The 27,893-nt window shown below is 39.9% G+C and overlaps 1 protein-coding gene across 9 annotated transcripts in view; it reads left to right on the top strand.

Annotated features, from left to right (window-relative positions):
• TAFA2 (TAFA chemokine like family member 2) overlaps positions 1-27,893 on the top strand; it is a 190,685-nt gene that overhangs the window by 28,004 nt on the left and 134,788 nt on the right. For 7 of the 9 annotated variants that reach the window (XR_003990605.1, XR_003990601.1, XR_003990600.1 and 4 more), the window contains exon 2: positions 17,047-17,099. The exons of the other annotated variants lie outside the window; for them this stretch is intronic. The gene's annotated coding sequence lies outside the window, so the exon portion shown is untranslated. The remainder of the gene's footprint in view (positions 1-17,046; positions 17,100-27,893) is intronic. 9 annotated transcript variants of the gene reach the window in all.

Genomic DNA, 27,893 nt, shown 5'->3' with positions numbered 1-27,893 from the left:
ATAATAGAAAAAAAGAAGACCCTGGGAATTGCAGACCAGTCAGCCTCCCCTTGGTGCCTGGCAAGATCGTGGAGCAGATCCTCCTGGAAACTGTGCGAGGGCACAAGGAAAATGAGGTGGTTGGTGACAGCCAGCATGGTTTTGCTAAGGGCAAATTGTGCCTGACAGATTTGGTGGCCTTCTGCGATGGGATTATGGCATTGGTGGATAAGGGAAGAGTGACTGATGTCATCTAACTGGACTTGTGGCTGCCTCATCCCTGGCAGTGTTCAAGGCCAGGCTGGACAGGGCTTGGAGCAACCTGGTCTAGTGGAAGGTGTCCCTGCCTGTGGCAGGGGGTTGGAACTGGATGATCTGTAAGGTCCCTTCCAACCCAAACCATTCTGTGATTCTATGAGTTCTGCAAATCTTATGAACAATAATTTTACACAGTAATATTTTTATCTGTCGTCAAGAATAGATCCTATGGGATTCCACTAGAAACAGCACCACTGGAGAAAAATTATTTTTTGAGATCTCTCATTTAATCAGTTTTTAATCCATTTAAGGTGTCCTGAATTGATTTTTTTTGTAGTGCATTTTCACCAAGATGTCAGACAGTGCTGTGTCAAAGGCCTCATAGATGTCCAACTATGGTATATCAACTGAATTTGAAAATGTCCAGCTTCTGAGGATATATTTCTAGTCTATAAGGAGTTTAATTTGGAGTTATTTAATGAGATTGAATCTAATACAATCTACTTTCTGATTGAGGGCTTGATCAAATATCTCTAAATCACTTCCAAACAAATGTACTTTACCAGGGCAGCTTGTGAGTCCTGTAGCTGTATTTTATACCGATGCAGTAGAGAGACTACAGACTTTTACTTTTCTACATGCATTGCTTCAGCCTAACTCACTCCACCTTAATATGAAATAGCATCTTGTACTGAAAAACTGTTATTGTTTTTGGTGTGTGGCATGCTAATTTTAAACGTGGTTGTAGGCAGGAGTATGTAATGTGGCGTGCATTGGCTAACCTGTATGGCATCTCATCTGCCTGTTTTAGCAAGTGTCTCCCCTAAGATTACTTTAAACCTGGAAGATTTTATGGCAGACTCCTAAATTTCCTAGTTTATCGACATTCCCTGGCTTTAAGCTGAGCTACTGCTAATTATGGGTTGCTCTTCTTGTATTCTGTTTACAGAGAAAATGATTAGGGAACACTTACAAATTATGCTTATTTTATAATGCTGAGAGCTTCCTGTACAATTATTTTCAAACATGCACATGAGTGTGTTTGTGAACACATTTAGAAGAGGCTTCCACTCAGATACTTATATTTATTGAATGACAGAATGAGATGCATCTGTAGAGGGAGGAAAAAGCAGATATATTCCTATGCAAATTATTCGAGCTGATGGAAGAATCACTGAAGAAACAAAACCTGTCACACCTTACATGAATTTAGAGTGATATCTGTCTGACCCATCTGCACCCATATCTGTGCTAAGTGATTCATAATACTTACGGACATTCTGTTTTTAACTAATCTGTCTTCAAAGCTTTCTGGTTCCTTGGTCTCTAAACTTGAGAAATTCTCTGAATTCTCTTCACGCGTAATCCTAGACATTTTGAAGAGTATAAAGCTGTTGATTACAGAAGCTGTATTCAGCTGCTCCTTTTTCCTACCTTCATGCTGAGGCACTGCCGCCAAAACCTGAAGAAATATGTTTGTAGTTCAGTAAAATAGATAAAAACTATCTGCAGATCAATGTTTTTCAATGATAGCTTCGATATTGTTGTGTCAGCATTGCTATTCTAGCATGAAAGATAATCTAATCCTTCGTGAAACTTCTGACATATTAATAAAACCAAGAGAAAGGAAAAATTACTTACTCATCAGAAGGTTCTCAATATCTTATAAGTTCTGTTTAATTTATGGGGCAGTTTACAAATAAAGAGAATATACATCTGTATGGACCAGTCATATAGTTTTCAAATAGTGGCCTGTACAATTTGTTTAAATAGATCTGCATAGTGTACATTCTGTCACTAACACAACCTGATTATAGCTTTCCATGGGGGCACAATGATTAGAAACTCTTCATGTCTGACGTTGCATTTGATTGTTTAAGGTATGTGGTTAAGGTTATTATTTTTATCTGTCAGGTTGTTTTTTCACTTTACTCTCTTCTTAATTTTTCTGGTTTAGAATGTGGATTTGCTGCATAATCTCCTGTTTCACAAGAGTGTGGAAAGCAATTAAGAATACTTTTGTAATGGTTTGGCTCACAAAACCTTTCCCCTGAGATAATTTCAACATGCTGAAAGCAAACTCTGATTCTTGGCAGTGGAAAGAATTGAACCTTTTAAAAAGCAGGCTCCCAGTAAGCACAGTTAAGTTATTCGACCAAGCGAAGGTTGAATTTAGCCTCTCAAATAAACAATTCTGCCAGCTGCATCAGTACTGCACTGGTCCCAGATTCCCACTTCTTTGATCTGGCATGGCAAATTCATGAAGAGGAGAAGGCGAGATTCTGCATTTATTTTATAGTTTGTTAGACGGAGTATAGACTGAGGCCAGTCTCCACAGTTCCCTGGAATGTCAGGAGTACTTGTGCAGAGATTGTGGGGAGAATAAAGCATTTGTCCCTAAATTTATTTGTATGTATTGTCACCTGGCCTCTGTTCTTCATACCAGTCCAGTCTTCTTCCTGCCTTTTGCTTTCTTTTCTCCATCTTTCCCTCCTTTCTTCTGTGCTGTGACTCCCACTTTACACACCTCCCACAGCTTCTACAGTCAATAAGGACCATAGGGCACATCCAGAAGGCAGTTCAGAGCACTGACATCAGGTGCTTCAAGCCATCCTGCAGATGATCTGTACTTTATCCTCATCAGTCTTCAGAAATAAATCTTTTCATTGAAGGGGGCTGCCTAGAGTGCCTTAAGTTTTGAAGAGGGTTTTCTGTGTCACCTTTGTGCCACTCTAAAATAGGGGTCGCGTCTCTCATCTAAGAGAATGCCCCTTGTTTAATTTGTCTTTTGCACATGTAAGAGGAAACCTGAAGCAAAACAGTCAAACTTCTGCAGAGCAACACTGAACAACATAACTGTTGATTGAGTCCTTTTCAGTAATTCTATTTAAAAATCGGCCTGGAGAAACCTTGTCTCTTTTTTGAGCTTTGTAGTTAAGGTTTAAAACTACATCCAATCAAAACTTCTCCCTTTGTGTCCTTGTAAGATGCACCAAGTTGCACGCAGAAGGTAGAAGTTATGGTGGCAGCTTTGTATTTCAGATCTTTCATGTTAGGACTTGTTATTACACTGTGCCTCTGGTTTGGTTTTTTTTTGCATTTGCTACGTAGATAAGGAAGTGCAAGGATAAAACTCCTGGATTAAAAAAAAAAAGAAAAGGTAAAAAGCAGAAGTTTGCCGCATAGAGACATCTGTAAGTTTTATTTCAAGTATTCAGGGAATGTTTTGTGGAAGATGAAACAGGTGACCCTGCTTGAGCAGGGAGTTTGGACTAGATGACCTCTGGTGGTCCCTTCCAGCCTCAATCATTCTGTGATTCTGTAATGCAGTAGCAGGTTATCTTCTTCTGATGGGACGTGGACATTCGTGTTTATTTGCCTTAACAGAGCCACTAATGGTATTTCCGTTTGATTTCTGCATCCCATAAAAAGACGCTGACCTCATCCCCTGTTCATCTTCACAGCATTGTGTTTCTTGCACTTTGAATTGCTGAAATGACTGTTACAAAGATGCTTCAAGGGCACATGGTAGAACTGGGGAAAGAAATTGCATCCTTTTCTCACTAAGGACAAGGATTAGGTGAGAGTTTCAGCGAAGAGAGAACTGAGGTGGAAGAACTCTCAGATCCTATGATGAGATTAATGGACCTCACCAGGAAGTTAAGGACTTACTTAGCAAAATATTATGGACAATCATGCTTTCATAGGGGACCTCTCAATGTGAGCATCAGCCTGTGTACTTGATCTGAAGTGACAACAGCTCACATCTATTCATCACCTGTTCAGGAACATAAAAGCATGTCATGTTTAAACAGCGTACAGCCATGAGAGAAATGGAAAAAGATGAATTTTGAACTGTATTTCCAGAATACATATGGTCCACATAAAAGTACTGCAAATTGGATTATGTATGTACTTAAATATTTTGTGTCCAAACATCATTTTATTCCAGGTATTTGTCATGGGGATAAATATTACACAGAGAGGTCTATTGGCTTAGAAACAAGGATGGAAAGGTAACAGAGCAAATATGCTGTAATGCTGAGTTGAACACTATAATTTTTACCTGGTTGAATTTATTTCTAAGTTATCATTATGATAGTGATTGTGGCCTAATATCTGTTAAAAACTCAGAATACTCCAGATAGTGGGAAGAAGATTTGCAGTTTCCAGAACGGCTGAAAAATTATTTTCCAGGAATTAGTGAAGATTGCTATAAATCTTACTGTAGTTTATGTAGAAGTAGTTTCTTAATTGCTCATATATAAGATATGTAGTGGGGCATATAATTCTAACATACGTTCCAAGAATTCTTGAAAATTGTTGGTGACTAATAAACGTAATAATAAGGAAAAACCCAAGATGATTAATGAAGGAAAATCTGTAGCAAATAATCTTTATGAACATAACAAAAGAAAATTAAAGAATAATTTTGGTCTAATCTTGGAGCAGAACAGATGTGCACGTTGGTAGTGCAAATGTTCATGCGTGTTCTTCCTTTCCTTTTAGTTGGGAAAATAACCAAAGAGTTGGTTGAAAAGGGCATTAGTTTCTTTGTTGTCAGTGAATCCTCAATCTGTGGAATATCCAGATGTTTTGGGGGGTTATCATTACTGTGCAGCTGGAAGGGGAGTAATCCATTATCTGCATGACTGTTTTCAAGATAGTGACAATACTTCATTAGGAATATTTGGCAATGCGTAAAATGCCAAAAAGGGAATATTGACAGTGTATCCTTTTTTGGATTTGTTAATGCTAATTTTAACATGCTGTTTTAACACTCTGGTTTCAAACTAATGGAAGTTACTTGCTTCTAGTTATTTAACCAGTTTTTAGGCTGCTACCTGATATGAGAGAGATAGGTTACCTCTTAGTCTTGGGACCATAGGATCACAGGGTAATTCAGGTGAAGGGGCCTCAGAAGTCCACTCCTGCTCAAAGCAGGGTCAAGTCGCAAGTCAGACTGAGTTGTGCAGAGCTTTATCTAATCTTGTCTTGAAAACTTCCAAGAGGGGAGACTGTACAACCTCTCTGGGCAAACAGCTCCACTGTCTGACTGCCCTCAGGGTGAAATTTTTTCCTTAAATCCATTCTGAACCTCTCGTTTCTGCTTATTCCTGTTGTCTCTTGCCTTCACGCCATGAAGAGCATGGCTTCATCTTCTTGTTAGCCTCCCTGTAGGCATTGACAGGCTGCTGTTAGGTACCCCCAAAGCTTTTCTGTGCTGGTCCTGCTTCCTCTCATTGTAGTGCAAGTGCTGCAGCCCCAACCATCATGAGGGTCTTCTGCTGAGCTCCCTCCAGTTTGTCCATGTGTTTCTTGTATTGGACACAGTTGGATGAGGTCTAGTAGGTGCTGAGTGGAGGATTAAAGGAGGATGATCACTTCCCTTGATCTGCTGGCTATGCCCCTGCTAATACAGGCCAGGAGGCTGCTGGCTGTCCCTCCTGCCAGGGCACAGGGCTGGCCCATGCTTTGCTGCCCACAGCAGGGATGTTTCTGCAGAGTTGCTCCCCAGCCTGTCCGTCCCCATCCTGGGCTGCAGCAGGGGTGCTTCCTTCCCTGAGGCAGCTTGGCTTTTCTCCTTGCTGAATTTCCCAAAGTTCTTTTCAGCCCATTTCTCCAGCCTGCTTAGGTCTCTCTGAAAGGCAGCTCTGCCCTCAAGCATGTCAGCTGGCCCTTCACTAATAGGTACCATCTACAAACTAGATGCCTCCTCCAGAGCATAAACAAACTAAACAGGATAGGTCCCAGACTACACCCCTACAGTACTGCACTTCTTACTGCCTAGGATCTTGGACCCCACTATTGCATGGTCAGTACCGCCATGCCTGCCACCCACTATCACATCCCCAGCTAGCTCTCCCTTGTCAGTGAAAAGCAGACGCTGGAGAGCATAGTCCTGCTTGGCCCACCCAGTACCAGTATCAAGACATTCTCCCTGACACCTTCAGAAATCTTGACCACTCATATCCTGCCAAGATGCCGTTTCAGCAGATGTCAGGGAATCTTGAAAGCTGTATAATGGAATTTTTTCAACCACTTCTTTTAATCTACTAAAACAGTTCAGAGTTTCATTTGTCAGTTTTTAAGACAGGAAAATATTAAGGCATGCCCCTCCCAGGAAATTTTCTCTGTAACTCTGTAATAAATCTTCACAGATACAGAGATACGAATGTTTTTCTGTTCAATATTTGCTTTTGTATGTTAGGTCGTGATTGGCCCCTCGCAATTTTTGTCTTTAAGAATTACGAAGGTGGGAATGATGGAAAGCTACTTTCTGTGATTGAATGCTACTTCTAGTGCTTCTAGAAGAAGTTTTTTATGATATGATTATAACAATTATGACAGTCTGATGTTGTGTGCACTGAAGTTTATGTCATGAGGTATTCATTTAAGTGCAAGTGACAGCAAAGAATCAATGACAAATCATTTGTCTGTAAACATAACTTTTCTCTGAAAATGAAAAATGAAAAGTAATTTCATTCAGTGGTATAAATTAGCTCTGAGGCCTGGCCTTACATTTTGATTTCATTGAATGAAATTATGTTAGCCAGTCATCATTACTGACAGGTTGAAACTTTGAAAAGACCTGGATATGGGTTATTGAAATGAGGAACAGAGTGCAGCTGGGCTGAGCAGAGCAGGCATGCTGCTTCTAGAATCTTGTGTCACCAGATATTCTGTCTTCAGATCCTAATTCTCTCAGTTAAACCTTGGGGAATAGAATATGTCAATTCCTGCCTCAAATTTAGCAGTGAAACTAATGTTTTCCCTATGTAGAGAGACTTGAATAAATTAGAGATACCAACCAAATATTGATTCTGTTAAGGCTGAGTTTCAAATTAATTTTAGTTGTCCATGTAAAGAGCTTTATGAATAGATTTAAAAACCAAAGTGTATTAGAGCTGGTAACTAACACCTAAAATAAGAAATTGAAACTCCTGATAATGTAATTGTATATTTGAGGGTGGCAGAAATATGCATTGGAGAGAAACTGCATGATGCCAGTGGCATTTCTGTTCAGAATCTCTTAAAACATAATATTATTCATAATTTTTTATTCAGGAGAGGTTGGCACCATATTCCCTTGTTAACATGTTAACTCTTAATAGCATTTTAAACAATTGTTGGATTCACTGCTGTTGCTAATTTGCTATTTTTTAATAGGAAGTTGTTGGTGGCTAAAAAATGTTTCATGTTTGGATATTTGCTTCTTTTGCTGATCTTTTCATTAAGTGAGTTGGCTGCTTAAAAGGGGTTCTGAAGAACATTAGTTTTTTCTCAGGGTGATAGTTACATTATAGTCTTGTTGAGTTAGATAATTAAGGGGTTTTGAGTGTGAAAAAGGCAAGCATTTAAACAGTTTTCAGGATTCTTAGATGAATATGTGTATTGCAGAAAAGCAACAGCTCCAGTGGAAGTTTGAAGAAGGCTTCTAGACCATCATATTTTGTAAAAACAATTTACTTGATTTTGTAAGAATATATTTAAAACAATAGAGATTTTGTAGAATCTCTCATTTCACTATAAGCAGAACTTTGTATCTTGCTACAAATGGATCTCTGTGTAAGTAAGTTGGTAGGGTGCATATTTAACGTTTTCTTTTTCTTGAGTATAGGGGTGTTTCAGCTTTTGGGCAAAGCTAGTTCTTTTTGAGAGAGAAAAATTCAAGAGGCCAAGCTGAACATGGCACTGCTTTATGTGCGAAATTGTTCCTACAGCTTGAGTATTGACTTAATTTGCCCTTCACAAATATGCACTCTGTGTTAATATGTTGTTTACAATGTACTAATGTTTCCACAAAGCCCACTGAAGTAGAGCAAATTGTCCCATTTCATTAGTACAGGATTCTAACTTTGAATAATTTTATTTCATGTCAAATAGCTTTTTAGCTCTGCATCATCAGTGTAACCAGTATTTATTGTTTTGTAGAACAAGTTGTTTCTGTTTCCCATTTGTCATCTTTGTGCCTTGCTGACTCACTCTAGCCTTTATTCTGTGGTCTCAAACCATTCACACTCCTAAAGGGATTGCAGCTAAATGTAACAATTTGCCTTTATGTTTGATTTTCATTCTTTTTAGATATCATGGGTAAGTGGAGTCATGCAAAGAGGTCAGTTCAGGATACCACATGAATACAGTTTCTGTCTTTATGTAGAGAGGAGTAAGCACTTTTTTCCTATTTACTCTGTTCAGGACAGGAGAAAGTTGTGTTTCTTATATTATTACATGGCATACAGAAGCTATGGGCGCACTGTTGTTCCACACGCACGGCCAGCACACTCATAGTAGTTCCACACACATGTTCCACACACACAGGTAGTGCTGCGCTTTGCGATGACTTCCAGTCTGGTTCTGTATCTTTGCTCCTCAGGTGATGGTTTATGGCATCAATATATTAATACCGTTTTGAGGGGTACAAGCTCATCTGCTTTACATGGAGCGATTCATATGCTTAAAGCTAAGAATATATTTAGATGATATGCAGAATTATGAATTTGTTCAGGTGCTGGGCTGAGATGTGTTTGTTCAGGCAGCTTGAGGAGACTCTTTCTGCCAGCCCTGCTCTTGCTGTGTGTATCTGATGGTCCTGTAAGAAAATACATGATGGAGATTCTGAGTGTAATGAATATATTTTACCACTAGATGGTATTGTTATATGTGATTAAGTATTTGCTTTGTGCTAGGGGATGCTGAAGGGAAGAGGATCTTTAATGGCTGTTAGTCGTGGGAAGGTGCCAATAGCTGCTTCTGAGCAAAGTGCAGATGGCCGTAGGAATAAGGCTTAGCAGTTAATTAAACCGTAACTTACAATTTTTTTCCCTGTGACTTCTAGGCTTGATTGAATAATGCAAATCTTTGCCACTGAGTAACTTCAGCGTGTATGCTGACAAAACACTGGAAAGTGGGGAAGGTCTTCAATTGCTATCATTCATTCAATTGCTAACAAGCTACAGGACAAGAGATAACAGCCTCAAGCTGTGCCAGGGGAGGTTTAGACTGGATATTAGGAAAACTTTCTTCACAGAGAGGGTGATCAGATATTGGAACAGACTGCCCAGGAAAGTGTTGGAATCACCGTTCCTGGAAGTGTTCAAAAACCATGCAGATGAGTCCCTCAGTGATATGGTTTAGTGGTGGTCTTGGTAGTCCTGGGGTAATGGTTGGACTTAAAGGTCTTTTCCAACCTAGCTGATTCTGTGTTTGTTTTCCGTGATATTTTACTTGTTGTCCACTGAGGATTTGCTTTTCATTAAACAAACATCTGCTTGACAAAGAATACTTTTTCAGGGAAGGTATGAGAATGGAAGATTCCTGTATGCACAGGAGCATGAGAAGATGTGACTTAACCTGTGCAAGGCAGTGAGACTCATGTGCCACTTACCTGCCAGTGAATTATAACTTTTTAAAAATCCAGAGGGAAGGAATTCATGACATTCCACCATTTGTCCACGTTATTATGCATCCCATTTCTTAAAGAAAAAGATAAAAGGAATTACCAGCTGTTAATTGTTTGGGTTCTTAGGATGCTTTGTTCTATGAAGTACCAAGAATGTCTGCATGAACTGTTTTATCTCACTGTTGTGTGAAAAGCATTATTCACTTAGTTTGGGTTAGGAAAGCAGCTTCTGAGCACAGCAAAACAGACTGCTGCCTTCATTTGGAAAACTCTACATAAACATGAAGAAACATTTTGTATCTTTTTATAATGACTTTGACACTGCCTTACAGCTTTGTTTTCTTAAAAAATATTGTGAGAAAGCATTTTATACTTCAGCTGATTTGGAGTTTAAATTTCTTTATCATGCCAGGCTTTGTTCGAAAGTCTGCTGATTTCCTGCTTGAGTCACAGGCAGATGTATTGCGGGACCTCAGTGCTGTGACTGATGTTTGCATTGTTCCCATGCTGTTACTGTGGCAGTGCTACGCTGCTGCAGTAGTAGACCAATTCCAGTTTTCCTGGGAATTGTATGAATCCACAGCACAGAGTTCATATTAGTTCATGTATTTAGAAGCAGCTTTCAATACAGGAAAGTGGCAGTCATCTGAATATTTTTCAGTCATGCTGAGCCCTCCCAGCATCCTTGCCAGCCACCGGCTGATCACAGTAATCTTAGGGGAGACACATGTACAGAACTCACAGTGTTGCAAGGAGAAGGTGGAGCTCTTGGTGCTGTTCCTCAGTGATGCTCTTTGTTTTTATTAGACTTGAAGGCTTAGCATGTTTACAGTCTATGCAAACCAAAGTGCTTCCCTGGGTGCATGGCAGCAGGCTCAGTAGCAACCATTAGTGGCATATGGTTGGTCTTCTTCCCCTTCTGGCATGTGGTGCTGCCTTAAAGGCTCTCTCCTGCCTGCAGTGAGCATCTGCAGGTCAGTCAGGCAAGCCCCCGGTGCTTGTCCATGTCGTGCCAGCTATGCTGATGGGACACTACAGGCTTCCTCTCTGCACGGCAGCCAGGTCTGATCTTGAGAAGGGCCTCCAAGGATGCTCTGAGAGACATAATCATCTCATGTGCTGCAAGCAAGGTAAAACATGATTTAAAGGACTGGGTTCCCAGCAGGTATAAACTGCTCCAGTTCTTATCCCAATGGAAGACCTGGCAGAGGAAACTTGGTATCAAGCTCAGAATAATTACTAGGCTAAGATGATCTGCAGATGGCAAAGTCCGAAACAGAAATGCTGCACTATGCAATGTTGACAACCAACCTGTAACAGAGAAATATATTTCGTATAAAAAGTCACTAAGAATATTTTAAAAGAACATAAAAACTACTGGGATTGTAAAATGTCATCATACTCATTTCCTGCATCAGTTTCTTCTTGCATTTTCTCCCTTCGATTGGGTAGTGCTGCTTCTTTTTCCCTGGATTTCATTTTGCTTCTTGTTTCAGTTAACTTCATGGTGCTGTTTATAAACATTTGAGAGCAAAAATGGAATCTGCCTCAACTTCTGTGATTAGCTGGTGTGTGTTTTCTTTAACAGTTTTCTGGTGAGAACCTTTGGAAACTGTTGTAGCAGTTTTGTTTTCAGTGAGGGAATACACTGAGATTTTCTTGTACTATTGATATCAGAGGTGGATTGTAGTTGCGGAGGAATACCTGATCAAAATCTGTAGCTATTTGTTATTTTTTAAATGAGTGAATTTTGGATTGCCATTTCTTTTATCTTTTAACTTTGTGTCTCTGACAAGAAACAGTAAAATCTTAACCAGTATAACAACTAACATACATAGTGAGTGATTGCACTTATGATTAATACAATGGTATAATTGAGTTCTACCAAAAGACTTTCAGGAATACAGATGTTTTAAGTGCATTGCAAAAAAACCCCAAACAATACCAAACCTGCCCTGAAAGATTTTCTTTCATCCTTTTCCACTTCTAAACTAAGTTAGACATAAATAGTTATACATGGTAAACGTGAAATCTATAACACATGATCTAAGAACATTCAGCACAGGATTTCTTAATCTGCAGGAAAGTCTACTGATTTTATGTTAAACAATGCTAAACTAGACAATACTGTAACTCGTATGTTATCCATATTATTTTTAATGATGCATATGTAGTCCTGGTAATTATGAATTAGATCTTCAGTGACCTGTAGGGAGTTTAACAAAGGCACTGAGAGAAAATCCTGCGATTTCAGTGACTTGCTGGCTACCTTTATTAATTAAGGCTGGAGAGCACATTGTAACTGAAGAAAAGGAAAACATATTTTCCTTATTTTCCAAGATTTGCTGGCAAATGCTGGATAAAATGATCAAGGACAGCATCTGTTACTGGAATTGCTATGGATTGGAAAACTCACTTGTAGGCAGTCTGTCCTACAGGAACAGTTACAACCATCTCACACAGAGTTCTTGGGGATGCTCAGTATTGGATTTCTGCTTTACCACTCTCTGATGACAGTGCTAAGCTGTGCATGCCCAAAACTTAAAACTATTAGTAATGATTCAAATAATCCTTCATCTAAACAATCAGATTCACTGGCAAAAGGACCTTGGGTATTGCCTCTGACTTCTAGTTTGATTAAAACCTTGCATTCGCTGTTAGTATTTCATAGCTCTTTTGCTCAACCTGCTAAAAAAGAAGTTGTATTTTCCTCTAGCGCATGTGCACTTAAAGTGTACCACGTATTCCCTCTGCACGTTTAGCTACGGTGTTGTTATAGTGCTAATATCAACGGCTTTGATTTATATTCCTTTAGCAATACTGCCTAACTTCTTGTTTGCTTTCTTTACTACAACTGGATACTTGGCTAAAGGCTTTAAGGATTTTTCTGTAATAACTTCCAATCCCTTTTTATTCTGCAGATACCTTTCTTTTAGCTGATACTCTATCAGTTTGGTTCTTTGTTCCAGGGCTTGTCAGTCTGCATTCATCTACATTTGCTTTTGGCAAGACCAGGGTCTTAAATGATAGAAATCTTTCCAGTTCCGGTTTCCATAATAATATGTTGTGGTTCCTCATCTAGTAACATTTACAGAATTTGAAATCTTCCCCTTTAACACTGCTTGGGTCTTTTAACAGGAGGAAAAAAAAAAAAACCAGTAAAAAAAAGGAGAGAATAAGGCATTCAAGGACACCTCTCTGACTTCTGTAGCATCTTTTTGTTATATTCTTGTATATATGTTTATGTCTAAAATTTGAACAAAATCTTAAAATTGACATAACCTTTTGGATAAAAACATGCACTTTGTGCGCTAGATTATTCATGTCCTTTGTTGTAAAAAGCTCATCTCAGGTATAATTTTTTGGTCCTAATTCAACATAATATGTAAGTCCCTTTCTAACTAAAATGCTGAAAAATGTTTAACATTTCTTGAATGTAGTGAATGGACTTGGTTAAAAAGCTGAGCATTTGCCTGGAGGTCCTTCTGATGCTTCATTTGAAGCCTGTTTAGTTTCCTGGCAGAGACACTCTGTGGCTGCTCCAGGTGTGGGGCATTGGACTCTCCAGTCCCTGCAAAATCCTTGTGAGGATGATGCCGAAGTCCCTGTGTGGTGCCCTGCAGCCCTCCTTTTTCTGGGGACACTTGGCCTGCACTGTGGAAGAGTTCTTTGGCTCCATCAGCCTTGGCACTGTTCCTCGTCAGGCAAAATCTCTTCTGCCAAACAGTTGGATTTTGAGGGTAATATAGCAGGGTGGGAGGCAGAAGCTAATAGGGCAGGGAGCTAAACGCCTTTGGTTTTCTGAGGAGATGTCAATGCTTGCTTGGGTTCTCTAATGCTTGTTTTGTGGATGCAGCTCGTAGTGTCAGAGTCATGGTAAATAGAAGTACAAGAACACCAGGTAAATTTCTCAGTTTGGAAATGTTATCTTTCTTAATGCAAGGTGTTAAAAAAGTTTGCTGAATGGCATGTCCAGCATAGAAGGTGAGACAATAATTATCCTACTTTCTAAGAAGGTATTTTAAAAACCTGAGAACAAAAATGAGTATAAATTGTGAAAGGTCTCTTGCTAAAAGGTATTTCCACTTGAATCTTCTACAGCCTTTCTGATTTCTGCCCTTTGGCCTCCTTCCAGTTGAGTGAATGTCCTAGTCCTACACCAGGGAAAGCTTCACACTGTTCCATCAATTTTTTGTCAAACGATTCTCCAGATAAAATGTAACTGACGTTTTTTCCATGGCCTCTTTTTCACCCTGTCAGAACGGTCAGAGCAGCAGTCAAACCATCAGGCCACTGGTATGGAAACACACCATGCTGGTATTTTTGGTAGCACATCCTTTTTTTAGGGAGATGTGCAAGGGACACTTAGGTGTAGGGATTTCTTCCCATCCTTTCCTGAGGAGATGGCAAGGACATTGAGAGGGGCTATCTGCAAATGAGGTCTAATGTCTCCAGCATGACCATCACATGGAAGGCCTGTCAGAGTTTGGGCCCTTCCTCATGTTTATCATTCCCCACCATGCACCTCATCATTCACTTCATATCATCTGTGAGATCACCTCTTGGGGAGAGTTGTTTTCGTCAGTGCTCAGGGGGAGGGTTGAGGAGAGCGTGGACAGTGCTCAAGACCATGTTAGGTTTATTTGACATTGCCAGTTTATGCTGGGCATTGAATATTGTTCATCCTGCTTATTGCTCCACTGCCCATTTTAATCTCCTGTCTGTCACTCTCTGGTGTCACAGGACCACAAGGACAGGACTCTGGGGATTGTGGAGGTGGACATGCCACCAAGTCTGCGATGAATTCATTGTTTTGGCTGGTGTCAACATTAGTTCAGCATGTGATATGCTTTCCACTGGATCTGTTCAGCTTGGTTAACCTGTCTCATTTATGACTTTCCTTTGTCATAAATGACATCTGCTCCAACTCATTCTTGCATTTGCAGGCTTAGCCTTTATTTTCAAACTAGAGTTGAAGATATTGTGAAGATATGATGAAGAGCAAAGGAGAGAAGCTTTTTGGTTGATAGCTTTTTAACAAACAGCAGGATCAGAGGGGAAGGTTTTCTCAAGGAGACTCAGTCACATAATCCATCCTGGCCCAAGACAAGATTAACTGAACCTAAAGCATCCTGGGCCACCTTTGTGCAGCCTGTTTGTTCATGAAAACTTGCAGTGTTTGGATTGGCCTTTATCACAGAAAATGTTCCTCACGCCAACAAAAAGAGAAAGGCAAACAGCAGGGTGGCCTTGGGTAGTTTAGAGTGGAATCTGAAACTTTCAGGCATGAGATGAGTACCGAGTTACTTGCTTGACTGAAAAATTATTGCTTTATTGTGACCTCTAGAGGAGCACTGATTGTGGCTGTAGTTGAATCAGCAAGAGAGCTTTGGGGTTGTGGGAGCTGGAAAACGGTGAGATTCCCCTGGTGCTTGTGTGCCATGGCCCTGCAGAGTGCACGGGGAGTCAAGCAGGGCTGAAGTGCTCTTCCTCCATTGCAGTCCCTGCCACGCAGCATGGCATCCCTGCCGCTCCAACCCCTTCAGGTGGTGGTGTGGAGCACACCCTTTCTCCATTGACCTGCCCCTCATTTCCAGTAGTCCCCATTTTGGAAAATCAAAATGGTATAGCTGCCTCTTAGCACCTTCCTCCTGCCTCTCTATCTCCTCTGCTTTTCTAGATTTCTTGGGGTGGGAGTATCCTCTAACCTAAGGATTGCTCAGCTTTCCTTGAAGTGGTAGTAGTTTCTGGGTCTCCAAAGAAGTTAGGTGGATGGAGAAGTCCCAGAAAATGTTAAACAGATATATGCAGCACTAAACTGCTGAATTTTGCAGGAAGGGAAGAGCTGGAGGATGAGGGTAAACAAGCTCTTCTCTCAGCCTGTGTTGTCAGTAAATTTTTATAGAGTTGAAATTTATTCTGGTGTCAACCTCACGTGGCTGTATGTAGTGGGGGAAGGATGCAATAACCTGCTTAAATAAAAGCCGTTTGGCAATGTGTAAAGCCACCCTTCTTTTTTTAATCCTTAATGAATGTTTTGTCTTGTCACACTACTCTTCCGTTGTTAGCCCTTTTCATGCTGTTCTTCATCTGAATGATCCTGTGCGTGTTAATTTTTCATAGAGGGAGACAGTGGGAGACAAATATTTAGTCAGAACTCCCTTTGTTTGTCAATGTACAGAACTGATGTGTCAGTTAAGAGAGAAAAACATTACAGCTACCAGTCCCTTGCTCATATTTCTGTTAAATTTTTTTTTTTTAGGCACAATCTTTACTAGCTGATTGGTGTTTGTTCCTGAAGGCAGCTAGAGAAAAGCCCACCCAGGCTTTAGGGTGTTTGGCGTGTTGCTCAGGCACATGCCGCGGCATACCCCGCTCCCTCCTTACAGCCTGGCCTGGAGGCAACATCAGGGACCACTGGGGAGGGAGGCAGAGCAAAATATCTAATGTGGCATCCTTAGGCCACCAAGCAGCGGTGTGTGGTTCCTTTTCACTGATCATGAGGGCGTGCAGGGAGTTTCTGTGAGCTGGCAGTTGCAGAAATGATTTCTAACGAGTGCAGCCCTTTTCTGGTGTAGAAGCACAGGCTGGGTAGAAGGAAGATGCTTAAGAATTAAGGCAAGCTGTACTGCAACAGAGGAGCAACAGAGAGCTTTCCTTGTGAAAGCTTACGTAGTGCTTGAAATAATATGGAGGAAATGCATAAAGCAGCCAGAGCTGTCTGACTGCAGAATCTTTGAACAAGAAGTGATGTTTGTACATAATTAAGTCAAATCTGCAATGTCAAATGCAACGAGAGGTTTTGATACGTGTTGTAACATACTAAGTGGAAATCTGAGATTCTGAAATATTTTCAGTCTAAAGTAGGACTGCATAGTGTAGACATACTTTGTTTCTCAAGACACTTGGAAATTATGGCATTTCTTGGATGTTTATTTCAGATTTTCTGAAATCAGTGAATCAGGAGAGAAATGCTGTAACAGAAGGAAATATATAGTCAAAGAGGAATTTAGTGAGAAAAGTAAAAAACATTGAAAGTAAAAGGGCCTGGTATTTTAGTAACAAAATCTAAATATGATACCATTGGAGGAAGGTATGATTGGCTTATAGGAGGAAAATATATAATTTTTAAAAAAATACAAAATGAAAGATAACTTCAAATTAAAATCAGCATTGTGCAATGCAGAATTACAAATAGAAAACTGGCAGGAAGCATCCTGCCAGTTGAAATTATTATGTTATCTGCCAGTTATCTGTTGAACTCTAAAAGGAAAACCATTGGCAAAACTGGCATTACAGTGATCTTTTAAATCAGCTGTAGGCTCACATAAACTGAATTAGCAGACATGATGTTGAAAAGAAAAAATATCAAGTTCTGATTAACCTGTGTTGGTGCTTTTTCTCAGCCTCACTTCCAGAAAAGATCTAGCAGTAGAGTTAGGAGGCATCCTCGGCAAGTGTAAGTAATTTGTTTACTCATTTGCATGATTACACAATCAGGTTTACATACTACATGTGCGTGCAGTGTTTGTGTGCATATATAAAATAATCATTCCTCTTATATGACATTGATTTTTCTCACAGTTTTATAATGATCACAGCTTTTATGCCTGGCAAAAAAAGTCTGCCTTAAAGAGAGTCAGACAGAATAACTGTGTCAAATAAGATTTATTTCAAGGAATATAAATGCAGCTGCCTTTACTCACGCAAAAGTAAAGACTTAAAAGAAGTGTTTACAAACTCCTTTGCTGGCTTTCTTGCCTGGCCAGAGCTGAGCCAGCCAAAGACTTCCACAGATTGAAGCAGCTGCAGAGGCTAAATGAAGTTTTTAGGTGAACACTTTGAATTGAAGCTGGATAAAGGGTTCATGAAGTAATTTGAACTCTCAGTGTGTGTGTATGTAGTATATAGGTAACAGTATTTTACCCATTATCAGCCTTATTTATGAGCTGTACAGTCTCTTCAGTGGTTTACCTGCTGCAGCATAGACTTATACACAGCCACAGTCACTTTGAGGTGAAGCTGTTCCAGCATGGCCTTGTCCATGGGCCACAGTGCCTTCAGAAGTAAACCTACTCCAACATGGCCTTACCCTATGGCTGCAGTCCCTCCAGGGTGGTACCTGCTCTGTCATGGACTTATTCATGGCCACACGCTCTGAGGTGCTCCAGCATGACCTCACGCACAGCCACAGATGCTTCTGGGTGTGCCTGCTGTAGCATGGACTTCTCCATAGACACAGATGCTTCAAGGTGTATCTTCTCCAGCATGGTCTTATCCTTGGGCCACAATCCCTTCAGAGGTATACCTGCTGCGGCACAGACATAACCATGACCACAGGCGCTTCGAGATGTACCTGCTCTGGTGTGGATTTAGTCACGGCCACAGGTGCTTTGGGATGTCCTGCTCCCATGTGGGCTCGTTTGCAAGTCACAGTCTCTTTGACTGGAGTTCACAGTGGAGTTCCAGCCCCAGTACAGCAGCACAGAAACAGCAGCGATGCCCCAGCCATCTGCCAGCCTAGGCACATCACCATTGCTGTTACCAAAATGTTCCCAGGCACAGCAGAGTAAGATGATCAGCAGTACAGCAGGCAGTGAAAGCAAAAAGCAGCCACTAATGAGCACTAGACTTCAATTTACAATAAGGCAAGCAAGCCCCATGGCAAGCACAGAAGCCTATCAGTTAATAGCTGAACAGCAGTAACAGCTAAAAATTCAACCTAGCAGGTTCCAGTCAAACCTGTCATTATCTGGAACTCTTTGAGCCCCACGTTGAGCGCCAAAAAGGACTGTTATGGTTTAACCACAGCTGGCACCTAGGCACCAACAGCCACTCACTCACTCCCCACAGTGGGATGGGGGAGAGAATTGGAAGGGTAAAAGTGTGAAAACTCATGGATTGAGATAAAGACAGTTTAACAGGTAAAGCAAAAGCTGCGCACGCAGGCAAAACAAAACAAGGAATTAATTCACCACTTCCCGTTGGCAGGCAGGTGTGCAGCCATCTCCAGGACAGCAGGGCTCCCTCATGCATAATGGTTACTTGGGACGACAAATGCTATCACTCTGAACATCACCCCCTTTCTCCTTCTTTGCTCAGCTTCATATGCTGAGCATGACGCCATATGGGTGTGGAATATCCCTTTAGTCAGTTGGGCTGAGCTGTCCTGGCTGTGTCCCCTCCCACCTCCTTGTGCACCCCCAGCCTGCTTGCTGGTGGGGTGAGAGGCAGAAAAGGCCTTAACTCTGTGTGAACACTGCCTAGCAATAACTGATAATACATCCCTGTGTTAGCAATGCTGTTTTCATCCCAAATCCAAAACATAGCCCCATAGTGGCTACTATAAAGAAAATCTTTATTCTCTAATCCAGCCAAAACCAGCACACATACATGCCTGCGTTTTCTCAGCTGTAATATTTAGAAATTTTGGCACATTTTTAATGCTTTATAAATGTGTCTGGGATTTAGGGACGACTGATAACCCTAGCCCAGATGCTCTTGCTTCAGCTGCTGCACATCAGCATTTCATAGTAGTCTCATCTGGGATTCTGGACATAGAAATGATCTTATTTGGAGCTTCTGAACACGTGTGCTGTGTTGTAGAGCCATGCATTATTTGACACTTCTGGAAGGTCTTCTGGGCCTGTACCATCCATGTGGTTTATGCATGTGCAATGGTTCTGATCCCTCTCAGAAGCCAAAGGTTTAATGCGCATGTGCTTTACGCTGCACACACATTGCAGCCTGAGAAATTCTGTATACGGAGCTTGATTCTGGCCCCACTGGAGTCCTCAGTCATTGTTGTCAACTTTGAGGGTTAGATTCAAGTATTGTACTTTTCCCGGATTGAAATGTGGATTTTTTCTTTTCAGGTTAGTCTTTAATTTAGTGTGGCATGACAGTCCTGGCAGCTGGACACTCAAGTTTTTCAAAGAAATTGTATTCAGCATAGCTTATACATTTATTTCTATAACCGGATCATTCTTTCTGGTCAGCACCTTTCAAATGCTTTTCTAACATAAAACTGATCTCTTTTTCTGGTATTTTCTCACATGACATAGGTGCTGCCAGTAAGATAATGCTTTTTATTAAGCATTATCTTCTTCCCACTCAGCCTGTCCTTAGTGGCCTGCGTTTTTCTTGACCTGGAAAGAAAATACTGAAATAAAAGTATAATTCTTTAATGAATTAATGTGCTGTAGATTCATTAGTATTTTTGTAGAAATTATTCTCACTTCATTAACTTGCTCTCCCCTTCCACCCATTTTTTATAAGAATTATTATGAAGCCAGAACTTGATTAGTGCTGCCTTTGTCAATTCAGGTTATTAATGATTAGTTAATTCTCTCAAGAAATCTATTTTTACTGTGGCACAATTCATTTTAAGCCATTGAATCTCATGTTTAAACATTTTAGTACTTACTTTTCAATTATGTAGTCACAGTAGAGTAAAAAAACCTTAAATACTTTCTTAAAGGTGACTTATGAAACAGGAATGATTTATGTCTAATTTTCACAGCTCTAAAAATAGTGCAGAATGTTACACATTCTGCGCTATGTATGTGATACAACTCGTGCAAAACAAAGAGAAATAAGTGGGATTCTAGACTTAACTTTGAATATCACTTCTGTAGAGGAACAGAAATAAGTAACTGCTTACTTAAAAAGAAGTTTATTCTTTCTCCACTAGTAGCAGAGAATTATAAAGGTGATTTTCTTGTTAATAATTGAAGTCTTGTCAATATTTTCATAGTGTTTGAAGAGACCTTTTCCTTCAAAAATTTGCATTTTTGAGTATCGGTTGTATTTCTAGAATGACCTGTCCTGGTACATGAAACTAAATGTACTGTGCTAAAAATGAGTGGAAATTTAAATATGAATCAGTGTGTACAAGATGTAAGACAAAGTAAATAGACAGTTGCTGGTTGGGTTGTCTTTTTCTTACATCTTTGTGGAACTACAGTCAAGAATAACTAATGTGTGCTTTTTGGAAGTTTAAGATTGCCCTATTTACACTTTGTATACTGTATGTGGATGTTGAGAAGGGAAATAAATAGAGCTCACTGCAGGATGTATGTGAGAATATGCGTCAGGTCTCCAGGGACTATTTGTATGGCTGTAGGAACAAACGACGTAGTCTGGGGAGGGACCAGGACTCATGTTTGAGGAGAATATTTTCTTACTAAGCCCTTGCATTGCAGTGCAGAAATAGCCTTCTGCTATTTCTGTCTCAGGACTGTCTGAGGAGACAGACTCTACAGATGAGAACAGTTGGAAGTGTCTTTGCTCACAGCACTAGGGTAGCCAGCCCTTTAAGAGAAGGTGTAGAAGTATAACAATGTCTGTAATAGTCTGCAAGAGACCCACTACCACTTAAGCAGCCTAACTGAGTAAAAGATGCAGAGACTGAGCTCATGATGCTTCAGAAGCCCCGTTCTCCACCCTTTCTCTGGTGACATTGAAGTGTCATCACAGCTGAAATCTCCAACTAGGACTCCCTGAAGTCATTGCTTTAGCACACAGGGCTCTCAGGCTCCCTCAGCTGGCTCTGTGTCCTTTTGTTTTATCTCACACTGACAAATCAAATAAGTAATTAAGTGCATATTTTTAGTTGCTGACTTGCAGGATCAGATAATGAAAGGTTGCATGTTGTTTTAGGAGATTGTCTGCTTGCTGGTATTGTTAAAAATACTTGATTTCCACATTTTTTTCAGGGCTTCTCTTATCCCTTCTACAAGTTACATGCTCCCAATTCCACCTCATAATTTTTCATGAATTAGTACTCAATCTTAAGATTATTCTGCTGGGCAGATTTGTTGGTCTGATAAGGAGTGACTTTGTAAGTATTCTCCAGACATGGAGAGTATCATTTATTCAATGGGCTGATACGCCGCTATTATTTCATTTCTGTCCATTGCCTGCTCACTGTTGATGTCAGATTTTTAGATACACCAGCCAAATTTACAGGCTTCCCTTTCTTCAACAGTTGAACTCCAAGTACTTACGTAGTCTGCACCTACTGTTCTGTGTGGTTTTTTGCTATTCACGTGCAGTGCACCTAGAATGAAATCTCATTTATTTTGTCAAAGTAAACAACAAGTTTCCCATTCAGAATTTGTTAGTTGGCTAGACTCCCTGTACAAGTAGTACTTTTGGTGGTATATTTGTTATAGCATAGTGGTGATATCCAATATAATTTTAAATTTCCGGGGTTTTATGTAAATCCATTAAGTACCTCTAAGCAAACTTACATTATGTTGTCACTTTTTGACAACATAGTGTTAAAACCACTAGAACTGGGTTGGCTGTTTCTGATGAATGGTTCCATTACTGAACAGGGCTCTGGAGATTAGATATGCTGAATGGCAAATTCTTTTTCTTTCTTAATTCATTTCTGTGACATGGTTAAATAGACTATGTGCTATCTGAACAAATTCGGATTTCCAAGTATTCCCAACATGCTTTTTATCAATAGCTGTGCTCTACAAACTTATCAGTGCTTTTTAACTGCTTCATCATTTTCTTTCTAATTGTTAGTTGGGATAAAGTTGCTTCATGTTCAGAATTTTTCTTGATTCTGTCTCTTTTGTAATAGTTCCCCCCCCCCCCAATCATACTTAAAAAATGATTTCTTCTTCCCCGTTCTCAAGGATTAACTCGTCTGATTTTCATTTTCTCTTTTCATTTCTCTTGTGGATATTTCACAACTGTCCATATCATTGTCTATATAAATCACTAGTTCCCATTTTCAGCAAGGTTTCTTTTTACTTTCAAACCTCCAATCAGTTTCTCTGAACCTGAACTTGCATTATTGAGCACTTACAGAGTAAATTCCCGTCCCTACTGAATTCAGTGGGAGTTTTGTCGTTCATGTCAATGACTTCAATGCTTCACTCACGGTTAACATGCATTAGGTTTTAATTATAATGCCTTTTAGGCACCTCCAACCTTCTTCCTGCTTCATGGCTTTTAATTACTTCCCAGTGAGCACACTATTTACTCCTCCTAATTCCACTCAGCTTGATTTTTCAAAGCGTTCCTTTTCTTATTGCTTGTCAGTACACAGGAGAAGGATGATACCTTAGGAAAGTGTAAAGATAGCCAAAAGGGAATTATGGTATTACATTACGCACTCCTTTTGCAAATCATTCTGTGAAGGCAATATGCCTATTGATTTTGATGGACTTTATGGGAAATGTGGACTTCTGCATGCCACCCAGTGAAGGAATGGAGCCGTATAGAAGACAATTATCACACCTCAAGCACAAACTGGTAACCTGTTAAAGAATAAAGAAAGGAAGAAAAAGATTGTCTGTGACACACCTTGTGGTCCTAAGATAAGGAAATTCTAAGCTCTTTTCCCCTAGGGAATACATAGTAAGAAAAATGATTAATAGCAATTGCATATCAAAGTAAGACAAACTGGATTTATGGTCAGCTGTTGTTTATCACTGTGTTGGTGACAGTATCATGTTTACCAAAGTACAGTGGCTTTGTAGTATTTATTGGCTTGCTTCCTTTTAACCTTTTGAATACTGGTTAGACAATTTTGCTAACTACATTAATTTAAAATTTTCCATGTCCAAAGAATTAATGGAGATTAGAATTAACCTCTATAAGTGAAATAAACCTGAATCACTCTTATTTTCTTGTGGCTTATCTACAGTTCTGAAGTTGCAGATTAATTAAACTAGTAAGAGAAAGAAGATGGTTTTCTATGTATATCTGTGCATCTCATGATCATATGTCTCATTTCTCACATAGGACAGTATCTGTAATTTGCTACAGGTTTGTATAATACCTTGGAGAAAAAGACCTGGTGTTACTGGTTTCTGTATTGTCTGACCTCCAAAGCTGCTGCTTCTTTGCTACATGAAACAATGCTCTGTTGGGTCATGAAAAGGACAGCAGTAATGGTGCTAAATTTCTCTGAGCACGATGTTCTACTGAGAAACAGAACTACTGGGAACAGCAGCTCAGTATCATGACCTGTGGCTTTATATTGTGGCTTGCAAAATGTAACTGGTCAGTAGCATCTGTGAAGAACCTATATGTACATCTGCAAATCATCATATTGCACTATGTCAGTGCATGAGTTTCTTGCATGGCAGAAGCAGGTGAAGTGGAATACCACATCATCAATCAAATGCTGAATATGTGAGACTTAAAGTGTCAGTACGCTTCTTCAGGAGTAATGTTTAAAAAAAGTAGTAAGAGCACAGGAAGAGAATATGTTGCTTGTAAGTGTGTAAGCACAAGTAATGGCATTGACATGTAGTCAGATAATAACAGTCATAGAATCGTAGAATGGTTTGGGTTGAAAAGGACCTTAAGATCATCCAGTTCCACCCACCCTGCCATGGGCAGGGACACCTTCCACTAGACCAGGTTGCTCAAGGCCCTGTCCAGCCTGGGCTTTAACACTGCCAGGGATGGAGCATTTACCATTTCTTTGGGCAGCCTGTTCCAGTGCCTCACCACCCTCACAGTAAAGAACTTCTTCCTAATATCCAACCAAAATCTCGCCTGTTTAAGTCTGAAACCAGAACCCCTTGTCCTGTCACTACATCCCTGATGAAGAGTCCCTCCCCGGCATCCTTGTAGGCTCCTGCTCTGCTATGAGGTCTCCAAACAGCCTCTTCTCCATTGAGGTTATGTTCTTTTTAGAAAACTGAGCAGTTTAAAAAAGTTTTGTCAGGATCAGTCCCAGATAACTGAAGAGTTATCTGAAATCAGCACGTATTTTTCAGACTTCAGAATTCAGCAAAGTAATTCTTGAAGAAATGTTTATTGTGCAATGATGAGAGCAACAATCCCCTTGTAGAATTATTTTTTCTCTCTGAAGCATTGCTGGAGACTAGATTGCTACTGCATGCATCCATTCCATCATTATGGGGTGTCCTGTCCCTGTCCTGTCTATACACTGGAAATAGAGAACACAGTGCTCTGACAATTCAATCTAAAAACAGCTTTGACAACAAACAGGGGAAGATAGATAGCTTGCTTAGTAGTGGGCAGGGCAAGAATGCGTTCTCATTTGTTTGTTACTGTGGCTTGTGCTCCCAAGCTAATTAATTTTTTAACATAACTAATCTACCCTTTGTCGTCTTGTCTTTGCAGAATTTAGATTTTGTCAGTCTTGAGCCATACATCAATCACTTTGCCTCTTAAGTACTAAAATGTCAACATCAATATTCTGAGATTTCAGCTGCTTCTTTCATGTCTTTTCTGGTGGGCAACACTAGCTGAGCCCTCTAAGTTGAAGTAATTCTGTAGTAACAGCTAGAATTAGGTCACTGAGGAATTTGTAGATACTGTGGTTTTTCTGACAGTTAAGTAAGTGTCTGTATTTTTTTTTTTTCTAGTGTTGGTATAGGTGACTAAGCATCTGCATCCTTCCCTTCAAAACCTAGGAAAGACAATCCTGGTTTCCTTGAGGCCTGCTGCCTAGTACTGAGACCCTGGCAAAGAAGTTTGAACAAAATATTGTGGCAAAGAGGTGAGGGTTAGCACTGTGGGATTTGAAAGAGGTCCAACTTTTTCAGATGACAGCTCTTTTGTAGTAGATGTAATAAGTGACACTAGGGTAGATACTTCTTTTGGTAGTGGTAAGAACATTTTTCTCGCTCAACAGCTTATATTGAGAAGTTGTCTTGTCCCTCTCTTTTGCATTCTGTCTTGGTGTTTGGCCATCAGCACAAGAAGAGCAGTGAAGAGAAGCTTGGAGTGTGCTGCTGTGACAGGAATTTATTGCTGCTCCATTTTATTTTGTAGAAAGCAGGTTCTTTTCCATCTTGGTGCCACCATGTAGAATAGAACCTAACCCCCCAAAGTCTTGTTTGCTTTGAATGAGCAACACTTAGATTGTTTCCTGAGTGTTGCTCATTCAGCTTTTATGTAACAGACTGGAATGTCTTCTGAAGGAAAAAACCCCAAACACACACAAAACCAATCTCAAGCCAACAACTCAATAAAACTGGCTCCTGACAGAAAACACTAATGTACTTCCCATGTATTTAGGTATAGATAGTGCTGGCTGCTTTGGAAAAGCGATTGTCAGGTTCACAGGAAACACAGGTTTAAAGTTCCTGTGTTTGCCTCTTGTAAGGTCTTTCTGGTGTCTGCTGTTGCTGTGTGTGGTAAGGCAAGCTGCAGATCCACTGTCTGGAACAGATGTGGTGAGGTTGAGGGAAATAGGAGGAGACTTAAAGCTTCTGGATGTGGCTCTTTGCTTTAAAGAAGTCATCTGATCCTCCATTGCCAGCTGGTGGAGACTCTGTTCTGCATATAGGGGAGCAAGGAGAAGCTTATAGTACAATGACTTGTTTTTTTCAAAGGTTTTCTATGCACTTTCTAGATCTTAGACGAACTCACTGCTCTGATTGTTGCCTTCTGGGACCTGAGGACTTCAGAATACTTTCCAACTAATGGATTGGCTAGAAATTCTTAAGAGTGGGAAAAAATATTTATCTATTGCAAAGAAGAAATTTGTTGCACAGAGGTGAGATAGGACAGCTATAGACCAACTCTGTCATTGAGTTTAATCCCCTGCAGTTACTGAGGATTATTACAATTATTACAACAGATGTCTTGTTCAGAGGTTTGCAGAACAGCTGTCTCATAGGATCTGATGTTTGCAGAACATCTGCCACACAGATAGTCACGTCATCCACCATGAAGTGATTCCTACTGCTCTGTGACAAATGCTAAGTCAAGACCAAAGTAGTGAGAGGCCAAAAAGAGACAACTACAGTGTCACAGTAAAAAAAATGAGAGAGATTGAGGAATTGCCCATGTCCTGTGTCTTTGAGATGACAATAATTTAGCCAGCTACAACTCCTGGATGATCCCAAGAGGCAATCACATTGTCAAAAGTCCAGTTCTTCTGGAGGAAAAGTTTAAATTCCTTCTGATGTGAAATCTGACTGTCATTTGAACTTGTAGTGAAGATGTAGCATCTATGCTCCTGGATCCTGCCTGTCTTGTTCTTATCTGGGGTAAACTCCAATGCTTCAGGGAAAAAAAAAAATAAAATAATTAAGCTGTCCCTCAAAATGAGTCCATACAAACAGGACCCAGCTTCCTCAATGTGCAGTGTTTTAACTTTCCACCACCCCTTGGCTAATATAGCATCCATCTTCATTAGTGTGAGCTATCTGTGGTTTAAAGCTGTCAGAATTACCTAGCAGCACAATTTCATTTGAGAAATTACTAATTTCAGCTCTTTTACACTGTTGTTCCAAGTCTAGATCCTTGTAATGAAATGAGAAAATACTTGTTGGTAATGTCAGCACTTTAGTTTATTACTTGTTTGCATTTATTCCCCTGAAACTTGTGAACCTGTTTGCACTAAATTCTGCTTGCAGAAATGTATTTTCAGAAAATGATCTAGAAGAATATTTTGAAGGAGAGGGTTGCATCTAGTGCCATTTCTGTTCCCAGTGAACTGGGACACTACTGCATACATATAATTCCATATACTGCATGTCATCTAACATAATACTTGGTTCAGTATCCAATTTTTCTTTTGCATGCTAACAAAATAGTACATTAAAAGAAGTCTGCTCTGTTTTGTTCATTAAGGTTCTGAAAGCTTAAATACATCAAGGGATATTTCTTGTAAAGTGTACACTGGGGGAGATCTTTAAGATTAAAATAGGTAGTTCTATGGCCTGATGAAGCTTCTTTGTTAAATTCTGTTCTTTTAGTAAAAAATAATAAATCCTAAATATGTTTTCAAAATCTGGGATTTGTCTCTGTTTGTCAAGTCAGCAAAAGAAAGTTCCTATGTAGATGGCACAGCAGATGAGATCATGTTGTAGTGAAGTTGCAACTTCTTCCTATAATGGATTAAGAAATGACAGCTGTGATGATTGAAAATATAAGGCAAGGGTTTGTTCAGGTCCTTGGATGATATTCTGGTATAGGAATGGGAGTTACACTGATGTAAGACCTCTGATAAGATCCAGGAATACCTAAGATTACTAAAACTAATTAATTATGTGTTGGGTTCCTTTTTCAGTAAGGGGGCCTAATCAGGTGTTTTGCGTGTGTTTTTTATAGTTTGTGATCTTGTTTCCTGTCATATTAATGCCACTCCATACTAAGAAGCAAACATTAATTAGTACATCATTTACATTAGGAAAAGCAGAGGCTTGGGCAATTAATAAAATTTAAGAGAGGATTTTATCTGGAGCTGTTTGTGGGATTTCCCAGTAGTGCATCTTTATATGGTACATTTTTACTCTCA

Source organism: Strigops habroptila, chromosome 3, assembly GCF_004027225.2.
Source record: "Strigops habroptila isolate Jane chromosome 3, bStrHab1.2.pri, whole genome shotgun sequence".
Lineage (NCBI taxonomy): Eukaryota > Metazoa > Chordata > Aves > Psittaciformes > Psittacidae > Strigops > Strigops habroptila.
Note: the sequence above shows the minus strand (reverse complement) of the source record. Positions and strands in the feature narration are given on the sequence as shown.